Source organism: Macaca nemestrina, chromosome 5 (genome assembly GCF_043159975.1).
Source record: "Macaca nemestrina isolate mMacNem1 chromosome 5, mMacNem.hap1, whole genome shotgun sequence".
Lineage (NCBI taxonomy): Eukaryota > Metazoa > Chordata > Mammalia > Primates > Cercopithecidae > Macaca > Macaca nemestrina.
The window spans coordinates 42,477,278-42,492,519 of NC_092129.1; the positions used below are offsets into that span (position 1 = coordinate 42,477,278).

The 15,242-nt window shown below is 41.0% G+C and overlaps 1 long non-coding RNA gene across 1 annotated transcript; it reads right to left on the minus strand.

Moving 5' to 3' along the window:
• Window positions 1-5,195: 5,195 nt before the first annotated feature.
• LOC139363136 (uncharacterized) lies at window positions 5,196-14,198 on the minus strand. The gene is made up of 2 exons (XR_011623049.1): window positions 14,010-14,198; window positions 5,196-5,601 (listed from the first exon to the last, which is right to left on the minus strand). It is a non-coding gene; the product is annotated as an uncharacterized lncRNA (long non-coding RNA).
• Between the last annotated feature and the right edge of the window lie 1,044 nt (window positions 14,199-15,242).

The following is a 15,242-nucleotide window of genomic DNA, read 5'->3' on the forward strand; positions in this document are numbered from 1 at the left end:
CCCAGAGAGCATGGCAGGCTGGTCAGCCATGCGACAGCTCGTGAGAATGAAACCGCACCACACAGACGTAACAGGGACTCTTTGAGCTCATTCCCCTTGCTTCCATTGTGCAGGGAGCTTGACAGGCACCGTCATGTGGGCCAGAGTGGACACTCAGCAAAACAGCATGCACTTGGCTTCTAAAACTCACTCTGCCAGCTCCTGATTTATGAAGGCGGTGGCAAAAGACCTACTCCTCTCAGCCTCTGTATCCATATCCCTAAAATGAGGGGGTTGTGTTGTATGATGCTGAGGAAAGTTAGGATCAGATAAGGTGATGAGAAACTCTGTTCCTCTCCTGTGTTCCCAGACACCTTAACCAGACACCAGGGAGTCATGGGAGATGCCTCACTCCTTGTTTCTCACCTGCTGTTGTTTCTACCTCCTAAACCCATCCCTTCCTCTCCTTCCCAAGTGTCCCCCCTTATGTCAGGCTGTCTTGTTGTCTCACCTAGATAAACAGATTCCCAGTGTCTCACTTCACCCTCCTCATACCATCTCCTCACTCCACCATGAAATAGTGAGAATGCATTCTGTCTTTTCTCTCTGCATCACGTGTCAAGCACAGTCATATGGAATAAGCTCCCCTCAAAATGTTTGATGGAAGAATAACTAGGTAGAGGAATGAATTAATTAAACCTTCTGTGCAAGTACCATTTTTATAAGATAGTGTCTGAATGTGAGCTGCTATTCTCTGCAGTTCAATAAGCATAAATATTTATTATACATTTGGCACCATGCTAGGTACTGGACATGTGAAGATGAGTTAGATATAGTTCCTGACATTCAATTACCACCCAGTGAGCAAGGTGGGCTGTATTAGTTAGGGTTCTCTAGAGAAACAGAGGCAACAGGATAGATAGATTGATAGGTAGATAGGGATTTATTTTAAGGAATTGTCTCATGCAATTTTGGGAGCAGGCAAGTCAAAATTTGCAGAGATCATCAGGCCAGAGACTCAGAGAAGACTGATGTTGCAGTTCTAGTCTGAAGACAGACTGGAGGCAGAGTTCCCCCTTCCTTAGGGGACCTCAGATTTTTTCTTTTTTTCTTTTCAAGGCCTTCAACTGATTAGATGAAGCTCACTATCATTATGGAGAGTAATCTGCTTTGTTTAGTGTGCTGATTGAACTATTAGTCATATCTAAAAAATACCTTCACAGACCTTTCTAGATTGATGTTGGCCTAACATCTGAGCACCATAGCCTAGGCAAGTTGACACGTAAAAACTATCACACAGGCATATAGGCAGATGATGATAACACAATGCATACTATTGCATTTCTGCAAAGTAAACTAGGTCTTTCTTTTATGAGAAGTTCTCTATACACTTTGGCATTCCAAAGCTAACGTTTGTGAATTGCTTTCTCTGTATATGCCATGCACTCTACACGGTGCATTCATAAGCATGGCTTTGATCCCTACAACAATCTGTGATGTGGGTATTGTTCTCGCCTTTTAAAAGTGAAAGAGATCCAAGTAACATGCATGAGGTTCCACCACTGATGTGTAGTGGAACTGAGATTTGAGTCCAAGCCTCTGCACTACTCCAAGTTCAATAATCGTTGATCTACATCATGATACTTTAAACAAACATATCTAGCTTGAAGCTTAGCTGTTCCTAAAAGAAGCACTTCTTTAGCCAGGAATACTGTAGTATCACTAGATTTTGTAACAGGAATCATTTCCCCTCTGCCCACCCACCAAGCCCCACCACACACGTACACACAAGGATGTGAATCAGTGCTCCCAGCTCACTTCCTATTGGCTCTGAAGCTGGGAGAGGATCATGATTGGCCACAATCTTATTGGGTCATGTTGAATCAATAAGCTGAAAAGGAAGCTTCCCAAATATCACCATGATGACTGAGTTTTTGTCACACACACTAAAAAAATTGTCTCCAATTTAACTCCAAATTAACTCCAAGCCAGACACAGACCACATAGCCGTTAGTCTTTCTCAATAGACAAGACAGAATTGTTGGCATTAGATGTATCTGCTAATTATTTGCTCAGTATATAAAGAATATTCTGCTTTAAACTTGCCAAAATTAAGTAGGAAATGAACCGCAAATGAAAAATACATTGTCTCTGGAGCTCTAACTTTTAACAGGAAAACAAAGACACATGATATGAATACATGAATACAGTAATTATTTATTAATAGCCTACTAGGCGCCAAACAATGTTGGCCTTCCAAGGAAATAAAATGAGTAGAAATAATCTCATATCTCAAGGATGCACGGAATGGGGAAAAAGACAAGTGATATTAATTGAGTGGCTTTAATATGGCAGTCATTTTACCTCATTTAATCCTAACAATCCCATGAGATAGATAGCATCATCCCTTTACACAAAGGGGGAGATTTCGTCTTTGCCAAATGGAGTGACTTGCCCGAAATCACACAACCAGTAAATACTGATAACTTAAACCAAATCTCTCTCTAAATCCAGAGCTCATGAACCTTCACACTGCAGAGAAGATAAAACAAATATATAAACCACTATAGCTAGCATGGACACATAACACCAAGAAGGGGTCAAGTAAAGTTTGAGGAATCTGGAAATGTTATTGGAGATGGTCTTTAGAAAGAACAGATGGTATTTTTCAGGCAGAGATGAGAAAGAGCATTTCAAAGGAGAGGAAAGAGCTGGAGTGAGAGTTGGAGGGAGAAGTAGAAGAGGTTTGGAAGATAAGAGTTGGAAAAGCTTTCTTGGCATTTTAAAAGCAGGATAATCCTCCTAGAAGAGATAACTAATATAGATTAGAGTAGAGCAGACTGGAAGATAAGGAGACTGGGTGAGAGATCCTTGCAAGCGTCTTAGAGAGCACCTGCAGGAATGGAAGGAAAGACAAATTTAAGAGACATCACAGAAGAGGATTGCAGGGTGATCCTGAACTGAAGATGGACCAGTGAGTTCAGACTGATGCAGAAGAATGAAACCAAACGCAGAGTCGGAGTAGGTGACCAGGTAAAGGTCATGCAGTAGAGGTCTCAATTAAGATGAAAGACAAAATAGAAAGAGGGAAGGAGGGAGGCAGAAAAGGAAGGGATTTCCGAATGTGCCATCCTGAAAGTGGAGTCGATCTGAGTTGTGACCAAGCATAAGGTGTGGCCTCCTGGGGAGTGGCTGAGACAGAGCTCATCCAAATGGAAGACACCAGAAGATTATGAATCTGGAAGTCACCAGGAAACCTGGCAGTGAGTTACACGGAAAGGATGTCAGTGCTGCAGAGACTGAAATCGTGAAAGAATGTGAGAAAAACGTCCTCAGAATTAGAAGTAACTGGGCAGAAAAGGACAGAAAAGTCAAAAGTTTACATCAAATCAGAAAAAATGAGTTGTCTACAAAATGGGTGATGCATTATCCTGCAATCATAGTGAGCATTTCCATTGGAAAAATTAATAATAATGGGATCTCACTTCTCCTTTCTTAGGGAAAAATGGCATATTAGGCATATTCTGCGTTTTTCATATTTGCTAGCAAGGAATGTCAAGAGAGGCAACTGGTTCTATCAGATAACATTGAAATGCCTCACTCTCACATTTCCTTACCTGTCCTGGACCCACCAAGCCTGCATAAACCCAGTGAAGAAGAGAAAGATCAAAGTTGAGCAAATTCTCTTCCATTTTTGCTGAGTCAATCACTTGCTATCACAGGAACAGGCATGCATGTTTAAGGACACCCTGCCCATCTGTATCACTTGTGCTGTCAAGTTGAATGGGCAAAGTGTTAGTTCATGTAGTGTGGAAGAAGACGTGCAGCCTGGGCGAATAACTTCTGATCAGCATGAAGTGTAAGAGAAAAGTCTGTCCAGCATGGAACTGAGCTGCATTCCAGCCCCATGACATGGCATCAGGTTTGGCAACTGGGTCAGCAATTGTGCTCCAGTTGTTGCTTCTATTATCTGCAGGGTTTTGCAAGCCTGGAACTTCCACCCACCCGAAGTAGACTGCCAAAGCTTATCCAGAGTTTGTTAGTGCAGAGCTCATTGTGTTGTCACGCATTGTCTAGTTTAGGCTTGATTCCACTGTCACATAATCCAAGGGAAAATGAAGAGCTCTGTGGACTGATCTCCATTTAATTTCAGTTTTTCTATTGTTAGTGCTCTGCCTGCTAGGGAATTCCAGAAAGTGTTGCTTAATAATTACAAGGTAGGTCGTAACAAAGAAATGAATGGTGTAGCTGTCAGTCATAAGGGAAGACTGGGAAAAATAGCCCTGGTTGCTGGCAACTGACTAGATGCATTTGCTTTGCGCTGACATTAGAATCTCATTTGGAAGCAACGTGGGAGGTCAGTGAGTCCAACTGCTCTCTCAGAGCAGCAGCACTGGAATATGGTCTTTTTTTTTTTTTTTTCTTTTTTCTTGCTCTGTCACCCAGGCTGGAGTGCAGTGGCACAATCTCAGCTTACTACAACCTCCACCTCCAGCAATTATCATGCCTCAGCCTCCTGAGTAGCTGGGACCACAAGTATGTGCCACCATACCCAGCTAATTTTTGCGCTTTTACTAAAGATGAGGGTTTTGCCATGTTGGCCAGGCTAGTCTCGAACTCCTGGCCGCAAGTCATCCACCCAGCTCAGCCTCCCAAAGTGCTGGGATTACAGGCGTAAGCAACAGTGCCTGGCCCTGAAATATGGTCTTTTGGGCTCAAAGAGCTGGCTACCTCATAATACATACAGTTGTATTACCAAGATGGTCTTGCATTTGTTCCCCATTGGGTTTAGTTTTCATAACTATACTAAGAGCTAATATTTAGTGAGTGCCCACTATGTGCCATGCACTGTACTAGTTCTATAAATCCATTATCTCAAATAGTCCTCACAATAGACCAGTAAGGTAGGCGCTTTTATTCCCATTTTTCCAGATGGGATGCAGAGTCAAGCCCCGTGGAGTCAGGATTTGAACACACATCTGCAGGTTTGGAGGACAATAGAACCTATCTTGTCTTCACTCATGTTCCATGATGGTCCCCAGGGCCCTAGCGCTGTACATTCCATGATGCAATCAAGATTCATTTGGAATTCTCTGAAGTGCTCCAGCAGGCCTTGTGCAACTCAAACGTTCTGTCAACTCTTGTCTGGGGATAACATCAATCTACAGCTTCTTTCACAATAATACTAGCAATAACAACAGTGACAGATTTTTAAATAATTTGCATATGTATTCTTTTATTTTATCCTTTAAAAAGTCTTATAAAATGGGTAGAATAGGTAGTTTGCAAATAAGAAACCAAGACTTAGGTAAGTAATTTAAATTCTCTAAGTGACGGCTAGTAAACTGTGGAATCCAGGAATAAAACCCACGTCTTCCAAGCTCAAGGCCAGCGGGTCTGAGTGTGGCAACTGAACCAGTAGCATCCAGGAATTTGTTTTAAATAAACATTCTCAGGGCCCAGCACAGACCTAATAAATCCGAAACTCTGGGGGTGGGTCCAGCCATCCATGTTGGAACAAGCCCTCCAGGTGACAGTGGTGCAAGCTCAAGCTTGGTCTAGGCCAGTGCCTCTTCCATTGCCTGGTATGGTGTTCACTCCACCACCTCTAGTTCTGACTCTCTGCAATGAATGAAAAGAGAAAAAAGTGAGCGGTCTAACAGAATCTTTTGTATCTGGAGTGCAATTTCATCAGTGACTTCTTAAGATTATGCCTGAGATTCTTAGTGTTGGGAAGAAAAGCACATCTCAGCCCCAACAGAGGAGGTTAATAAAGCCCACTGAACTTCATTTATTTTCTCACAGGGAACTCAAGTGTGACAATTCTCCAAAACAGGATTGCATTTTTTCTTACTTATAAAAAATTTTATCTCAACAATATCTCTTCTGTGAAATACAATACTATCAGAATCACAAATGGCTTTTTTGAGAGTTGGTTTTTCTGTTTTGTTTTGAGACAGCATCTCGCTCTGACACCTAAGTTGGAGTGCAATGGTATGGTCAGGGCTCATTGCAACCTCAACCTCATAGGCTTAAGCACTCCTCCTGCCTCAGCCTCCCAAGTAGCTGGGACTACAGTTGTGTGCAACCAAACCTGGCTAATTTTTTATTTTTTTGTAGAGACAGAGTCTCGCTATGTTTCCCAGGCTGGTCTTGAACTCTTGGGGTCAAGCACTCCTCCCGCTTTGGCCTCCCAAAGTGCTGGGATTACAGGCACGGGCCACTGTGCCTGGCTAGGAGTTTTATTTTTGATAGGATTTTGCCTATGAACATTAAATAAAGAAAATATTTTCCAATGAACTATTTATTAGAAATTAGCAATATTTATCTAAATAGTAATCTCAGGTAAGCATTTAATGACCAATGGAAACTGGGGGTGGGGGACCCAAGCAAATAGCCATCAAAATCAGTAGAAATAGCACTTTTTTAAAATAAACATTCATTAGGGAGAAAGTGCTGCCCAGAACATAGGAACATTGTCTTTAAAGTCAAATGGCCCTGGGGTCCAACACAGCTCTGCCACTTACCTACTACCTATAGGACTCAGAGCAAGTCACCTATCTATCCTCAGCTGGACTTTATGCATCTGAAAAATGGAATCATAATGGAACCCACTCAAAGAGTTGTCCTGAGAATTAAATGAGCTCACATATGAAAAATACTTAAAACACCGTGACCTCTGCATAGTAAAGACTCAAAGACTGTTAGCAATTATTTTTGTGTTTTAAGTGACAAATATGTGCCATGTGCATAGTAGATCAGATACCAGGGACAGAACAATGAATAGCATGTGAAGCTTGCCCTCTGGTCCTTCAAGGCTCACCCTTTCACTCTATTCTACAAAGTCTGTTTCCGTTTTGGTTTATTTTTAATGTAGCACTTGGAACATATCCCAAATTTTCATATAACCTGGCAGGACTGGGCTGGCGAGCAGTAAGACTTCTTTTATAAGTACTTAAGATACCATCAATGATAAGACATATTATTTCAGGTACTGTTCAAAACGAAAAAAAACACTGCTAATCATAATTTTAAGATGTCATTGATTGTGAAATACTCCCTAATTTCAATTCAAGAAGCAGTAGAAAAAAAAATTTTGGTTTTAGAATTCACGCAGTGTAGTATTTTCATTTCCCATCACTGCCTAGAACGCACAAAGGAACACTCTGCCTGGGCCATGCGTATATCTGTGTTAAGGGATGGAATGGGAAGTGGCTCACAAAAAGGATATTTCACAATAGATCGGAACTGGCCTTGAAGAAACTTTCTGAGTCAGAAAATAAATAAAAAAAACATCAATGGCAGATATCCTGCACCAAGAGGACAGTATGCTTCTGGAGCTGCCGGTGCACTCTGTAAAAATGACTGCAGTCAGGTCAAGCAAAAGTCCACTTATTTGGCTCCTACTCTTTGCCATTCATTGTTAGGTGGAGGGCTACCAGCAAAATCACATCTATTCTCTCTAGATATTCACATACTAGTAGGAGAGGTAGACACATAGACAGAATGCAGAGGACGGTTTCAATGTAGAAATATGCAAAGTCTAGAAATAGTACAAGAAAAATGAAGCATTAGGGGAGGAGAGGGAGTAAGAAGTGTGGCTAAAGAAAGCTCCTTGAGAAGGCAATGCCTGAGCAGGTTTTGAAAGATAACTAAGAGCTAAACAAGCATTTAGTGAAAGCAACAACGCTAATAAAAAAATGTGGGTGTTATGTCTATTTCAGCTAATGTTGTTTTTCCACAACTGTAGATTGGATGCCCTACCTCGGCTAGTCAGGAGAGAGCTTGTGAAAGAGCTGTACAAATATCTGCCAGAACCAGTGAATCTGGAAGCTCAGATGAAGTCACTCATTATTATTTCACACACACACACACACATAAATGAAAAAGAACCTGGCACAGCTTTGGTACTTTTTGTTTTCATGGCTTAAAAAAAATAAAACAAAAAACAAACAAACAAAAAAAAACAGCACTAGGGTTCAGTCTTAAAGAGAAGTTGAGATATCACATTTCTTTTCAATTCTTCATATTGGACTCTGCAAGAGAAATAAAGGGGCAGGGAACACATTGTAATAAGAAACAACATGCATCATGAAATTGTTAGACAAGGCCAGGCACGGTGGTTCACACCTGTAATCCCAGCACTTTGGGAGGCCAAGGCGGGCAGATCACCCGAGGTCAGGAGTTCCGAGACCAGCCTGGTCAAGACGGTGAAACCCCGTCTCTACTAAAAATACAAAAATTAGCCTGGCATGGTGGCGCTAGCCTGCAGTCCCAGCTACTCTGGAGGCTGAGGCAGGAGAATTGCTTGAACCCAGGAGGTGGAGGTTGCAGTGAGCCGAGATCACACCACTGCATGCCAGCCTGGGTGACAGAGTGAGACTCAGTCAAAAAGCAAGCAAGCAAGCAAGGAAGGAAGGAAGGAAGGAAGGAAGGGAAAGAAAGAAAGAAGGAAAGAAAAGAAAGAAAGAAAGAAAGAAAGAAAGAAAGAAAGAAAGAAAGAAAGAAAGAAAGAAAGAAAGAAAGAAAGAAAGAAAGAAAGAAAGAAAGAAAGAAAGAGAGAAAGAAAGAAAGAAAGAGAGAAAGAAAAGAAAGAAAAGAAAGAAAGAAAGAAAGAAAGAAAGAAAGAAAGAAAGAAAGAAAGAAAGAAAGAAAGAAAGAAAGAAAGAAAGAAAGGAAGGAAGGAAGGAAGGAAGGAAGGAAGGAAGGAAGGAAGGAAGGAAGGAAGGAAGGAAGGAAGGAATGGTTAGACAATACAAATAAATCAAATCAGGGAGATGGAGGAGCATGTGTGATTTTTCTCAAAGGAGGGGTTTTGCAAAGAATGGTGTATTTAGCTTATAAAGTATGTACAAAATCCATTTTTCTCTGGGCACTTGTCCAATTCTGTCTCTTTTCCACTTTAAGTCAATGCTGATGGTATGGTAAAGCTTTTTTTACTCAGAAAGAACTCTAGTCAACCTTGACACATTTTTTTTTTGAGACCGAGTCTCGCTCTGTCACCCAGATTGGAGTGCAGTGGCTCAATCTCGGCTCTCTGCAAACTCTCCCTCCCGGGATCACGCCATTCTCCCGCCTCAGCCTCCCGAGCAGCTGGGACTACAGGCGCCCGCCACCACACCTGGGTAATATTTTTGTATTTTTAGTAGAGACGGGGTTTCACTGTTTTAGCCAGGATGGTCTTGATCTCCTGACCTGATGATCTGCCCGCCTCGTCCTCCCAAAGTGCTGGGATGACAAGCATGAGCCACCACGCCCAGCCAACACTTCTAAACTTAGAAGTTTCTTTGACCCTATCAGTTTGTTGTCACTTCCAACCTAGGGCCCCTCAAATGGCAGAAGTAACTTGAACACAAATTTAGTGATGTTCCTTCCTTGTTTAATTTTATAGCTGTCATTTGTCAAATTGCCTTCTTCCTACATCTGCCACCTACTATACACCCTCATTGGCACTCTGAACAACACACCAGATAAAACCAGTTTGTTCACACTTCATATGCCAAGGCAACCATATATCAGGCAGTTCAATTTTGGACTTTCTGGGATTTCAGGGAGAATTTATCCACAAAGAGTATATGCATAGCCCAGGTTCCCTCTGAAAAAAATTCCGAATCAGTTGCAAAATTCCCATGACACTAATTATAATTAGGCAGAGATAGACGAGAAGATAAGAGTATGGCTCCAATCAAGGAGACTTCACCGCATATAAATGTTTGCATGGCAATCATGAGATCATGGATGCAAACAGCTAGCACAGGGCCTGCTATGTAAAACCATCAAAAGCTTAGTTTCCCCCATGTGGGGTTATCTCAAAGGCAACCCACCCTAATCTGAGGTAACAAGTATTCTGGAAGAATCCAAAGCTGTGGAAGAGCAGAAACACAGAGGAAAGAGGAAGTTGTTTGGTTTGTGTTGGTTTTTTTTTTTTTTTTTTTTTTTTTTTCTACCAGAACCTGTTTCAGCATTCTTATAGGGAAAAGCCAAGCCTTACCATCTTCCTCATTATTAAACATGCTTAGAAAGCCTGCGAAACCTTATTTTTTAACAGACGTTGGTAGCATATACTGTGTATCAATGGAACTGAATGCTCAAGTTAGACCATAAATAATTTTTGTACATAATTTATATGTTTTTGTAAAGCAAAAGGAATTACGTTTTCATCAGAAGCTTTTCTCACGTTATTGCCAAACTCCCTCTTTTTTCTGTGTCTGATGTAAGGTCACGTTGTTGCACAATTGGGAACACTGGGGTAATAACGGGAGACAGAAAGGACAGGGAACCATGCGTTTCAATTTGTTCACAATACATTTGTAACTCATCTCTGTCTTCTCCACTCTTCCTCCTGGCTCTATGGGTCATGGTAGAGGAACAATTATGTGGAAGAAATCAAATATGAATGACTGCTTTCCCCTCCAGCTCTCTTCCCTACTTCCTCCTTGTGATATCCTTATCACATTTCCCTGCAGGGTTGTAAATAAAGGCTTCTGGGGCTCTCACAGCTCGAGAGAGAAGTAGCCCCCTCCTATCAGCCCTAACAAACTGTTGTTCAGCAAATCGTGATAAGAATATCATTGTGATAAGAACATCATTGTGATACAGAGTATCTAATGAATTTCTAACTAATATTAATCTTTTGGCCTGGCGCAGTGGCTTGCACCTGTAATCTCAGCACTTTGAAAGGCCGAGGCGGGAGATCATTTAAGGTGGGGAGTTCTGACCAACATGGTGAAACCTCATCTCTATGAAAAACACAAAAAAAATTGCTGGGTGTACTGGCACATGCCTGCAATCCCAACTACTCAGGAAGCTGGGGCAGGAGAATCACTTGAACCCAGGAGTCAGAGGTTGTAGTGAGCTGAGATCGCACCACTGCACTCCAGCCTAAGCAGCAGAATGAGACTCCTTCTCAAAAAAAAAAAAATATATATATATATATATGTCTAAATATTTTATAATAAATCATCAAACATACAACACATTTTATTAACTATTTAAATTATATCAATGGAAAGAAGTGCATTTGGAGCTTTTTTTAAAGAAAATAACACTCTGGAAGATTGTGTGTTTTTTGAAACTACTTAAAAGTATAAAAATCATTATATTTTAGAGACTGGAAAGATCTTAGGCACCACTTCACCTATTCTATTTGTTTTCTATAACAAAAATTAAGCACCTAAATACTTCATTCAAAAACCACCCATAAGATAGTGGTGGAGGTACATATTGAGGTAAGAATCTTTCTACCACATCATATACTCCTGGTCCACCCCATGGATACACTATATTGAGTCATAAAAATTTGACAATATATTTGGGATAATAGTCTAAGGATCTTATCCAACATAAATACTATTTTCCAACATTTTCACTTATATTCTAAAGCAACAGGCTCTCAACTACAATTATTTCTTCATTTTATGCTTTTGTAATAAGGTAGTTTGTCTAGTCTACCTTATTACTAACTCTGGTGTTACCCCTCGTTGTCTAAACAAGTACCTTGGTTTGACTCATGGCAATGTCTCTTCTCTGGATCTGTTCTTCTGGCCATGCCTCAGTTATCACTGTGTCTTCCTAATGCAGTTTCAATGGCCAGCAAAAGAGACGCTTGAGCACCAAGAAGAATACTTTCCAGTCCAATAAGAAGCAAAAGTTCCCGTGAATTTCCTTTGATAGTTACACATTCGATTTTCATGCATTCATTCAGTTACGAATTCCTTCTGAAGTCCCAGGCACTGGATTATGTGCTGCAGAGGCCAATGCCTAATAAGATACTGTCCCAGGACTCATAGAGCCCATAGTCTCATGAGGACAAAATGTGTAAACCCTGCACTGTGGATATGGCCAGAGAAAGCAGTAAATAATCGAGGTGCTTTGGGGAGTGGAGAGGAAGGAGCTGTGCCTGGGAAGGATGGCAAACAGCCTTATCTAAATATGCCAAATCCAAGCAGTCAAGACACCTAGGTTCTAAATTTTTTACAAGAACAATCTCATTCTCCTCTGATGGAGAAGACACAGCCCAGCTGTGATCTAGTATCTGGGCATTCCGATCACAGGAACAAAAGATCAGCAGTCATTGCCTGATCACCAAATAGAACAGAAGCATGGGTCTCAGGACCTGGAGAGTGGGGATAGATGGTAAAAATGAGAGAGAACGGACAACAGAAAATCTATGTGAAAACCAAGCCAGCCATCTGTAAGCCTCTTGAGAGACAGTCAAACCACACAGTTCTGAAAACAAATTCTCAGCTGCTTGAGCAGGCAGGTGGATCAGCCTGGGCTAACTCTGGAAGATCTAATCAGTTGCAGGTGCATTTTGGGTGTTTTAAGTGCATGTTAGTCATAGGGGTAAACTGTCACTTTGCACAGTTGAGGTTGAGGCATAGAACTAGTACTTTCTCTTTACTGGAGTTGCTGCTGCACCTGCGCCAGTGTGGGCTCCCAGCCACGCATGAGGTTGGGAGATGTCCAAATCGAATCGCTGTCTTGCCTAAATCTCAGAGCTCTCCAATGACACTAGTTACCTCTCAGGGCTAGGACAAGGATGAGGCAAGGGAGGCACTGAGAATAAGATATAACTCAGGTTCCCACTCTGCACCATCTTGAGCAAGATCAAGTTCTTCCTTAGACCCTGCCTCTTCTTCCAGAATATCTTTCCAATTCTAGGAGGAAGAAGGGCTTCAACAATTCTATGGCAGGCAGCACTTACTATACAAGAGAAATGTGGGACAAGGAGGAGCCTGGTCGATTTCCCAAGGACCTCTGACCAAAAATCCCTATTGAATTTTTACAAAGAGATGTTGGTCAGGGGATTCAAAATTTCAGTTAGAGAGGAGAAATGTTCAAGAGACCTATTGTGCAACATGATGACTATAGTCAGTAACAATAGGTTGTGTTATTGAAAATTAGGAGAGTAGATTCTAAGTGCTCTCACCACACACACACACACGCGCGCACACACACACACACACGTGTGAGGTAATGCATGTTAATTAGCTCAATTTAGCCATTCCACAATGTATGCATATTTCAAAACAACATGTTGCACATGATAAATATATATAATTTTTGTCACTTAAGAAACTAGTTTAGAAAAATTTCTATTGGCAGAGTCTCAAAAGCAATGGTACTCCTAGTGCCCAATCTCAAATTAGTAATGAGGTTTTTTTTGTGATTTCTTTTTTTAAAGAAAATATTTGATTCATCTCTTGTCTCCTTCCATGTGTTTCCTTCACTTCTCCCAGTCGAAAATGCATTTCTCAGCATCTCCCTTCTCTGCTTATTGAAAACAGATTCAAAATATACGCCCCTGGGAAAAAATTTCTTGTGTAAGGCATATTTTTAATTCTGTTGTGGCTTAACCCTTGATTGTAACACCAGAGACCTGCTAAGAACTGTCAACTCTAATGTTTAAACACTATTTTAAGACTCATACATATTTATTACGATGTCCCCTGGGTTTCTCTTCTGAATGAGACTTTAAACCAACAATCATTTTTATAAACAGAGCAATAACCACAAAATATTCAACAAATTATATACATGGCTTAACAACTATCTAATCCAGAGAAAAACGCATAGACATTACTATATAGATAATATATCCTATTTTTTTTATTATCCATTTACTTCAACTTCATTGTTTTCCTTTTTTAAAAATAAGGCTAGTATTATCATAAACCAGTATCCATGGTTTCCTTTTCATTAAGTTCTCTTTTTCTCATTATGTTCACTCACCTTAAAAAAATCCTATTTGGGAAAGAGGAAGAAAATAAGGGGAAAAATGATTTACAAGGCAGGAGAGAGACGTTTCCTCTACATGACACCATGGCTCCAAAAGCACTGGGCAGATTTTCCACAAAGGATAAGAAAAGAACTAAACATGTTCTATTTCACAAAATTACAGACAGATTATTGGATGCAAGATGGATTGCACCTCAGAAAGAGCCCGTCCTTCCGTCAATGCACACTGGTCATAGAGTCTCATAAAACGTTTTCAAACAGCTGAGGGCAAGCCCCGAGATGAGATGTACCTTCATGCTGGGTTTCCAGGCAGAGGTCACTTTGCCAGTGAGTTTGTTTGCTGCTCAGCTGACGCAGGAGTTAAGTAAAAGCCTCCAGCAGCACAGAAATGTGGGTCTTTCCCTCAGTGATTCATCACTATCAGCAATCAGACAAACTGTCTCATAAAGTCTGAGCATAAATTACTTCATCTCCACCAATTTGGGTCTAAAGATCATTATGAATGCACTTGGAAAACACCTTGTTCATTTTTACTTACTATTAACTCTAGGATGTTTTATATGGTTGACCACAAGAAGACAGGGATAACAAAATACTGCAATCACCCAACCATAACTTTAAGAGAAATCCTCTCACGTTTAGAACTCCGTATAATTCATTAATAATATCCATCAATATCTATGAATGTAAGAAAACAGAGGCACTTACCCAAATGAGTAATTTTTTAAAAAGCTGCCATCTACAAAATCGTATTTTATTGAATCCTCACAAAAATATTGTGATATATGGCTGAGACTTTAAACCCATTTTGTGATAAGAAACTGAGATCCAGAAGGGTTAGGGCACTTGCTTAACGGCACATCACTTGTTAGTAGCAGAGCTGGGATTTGAACCAGGGTTGTTCCGAATTCTAGTCCAGTTTCTTCCTAATATACTAGGCTGTTTAACTCAGATGATGGCCAGGCTTACTACGACCATTATGCTCAATAATTTTAAATAAATATAAGAATCTAAGTAGCAGACAAGTTCTTCCTGTGCAGTTGGAAAAGTAACTTCCATCTTAGAAGCACTTATCCATTTCAAAAGATGACCTTGTGAATTACGTCAATGTTGCATCAATTGTGTAGGACTCATGCTCAGTAGGAGAGAAAACTGATTATGTGAACAAACCTAGTCATGCTGGGCCTTCTCTGTTTGTTTCCCACTCTCCTCTCCATCCTTCCCACCTGCTCTGTGCTCTAGGAGGCTGACCTCTGCTAAATGAATTCCTTCCTCACTCTCTGGGGTTTGATTCAGCCATGAAATGTCTTTGCAGGGCCCAGTGAATGGGAGGAAGTTGGGTTGGACTGTGTGCTTCCCCTCCCTGTTGCCTGCTGGACGGAGAGTTGGCAGTGGCTGCATTCTTCCCAGGAGACAGCAATTTGTCTTCACCTTCAGCTTGCTCCCACTCTGTCCCCAGCCTCTCCCCCTCCCATTTTCCCCGGTAACTCCACACTCCCTTTACACCTTCTGCCAAAGAAAAA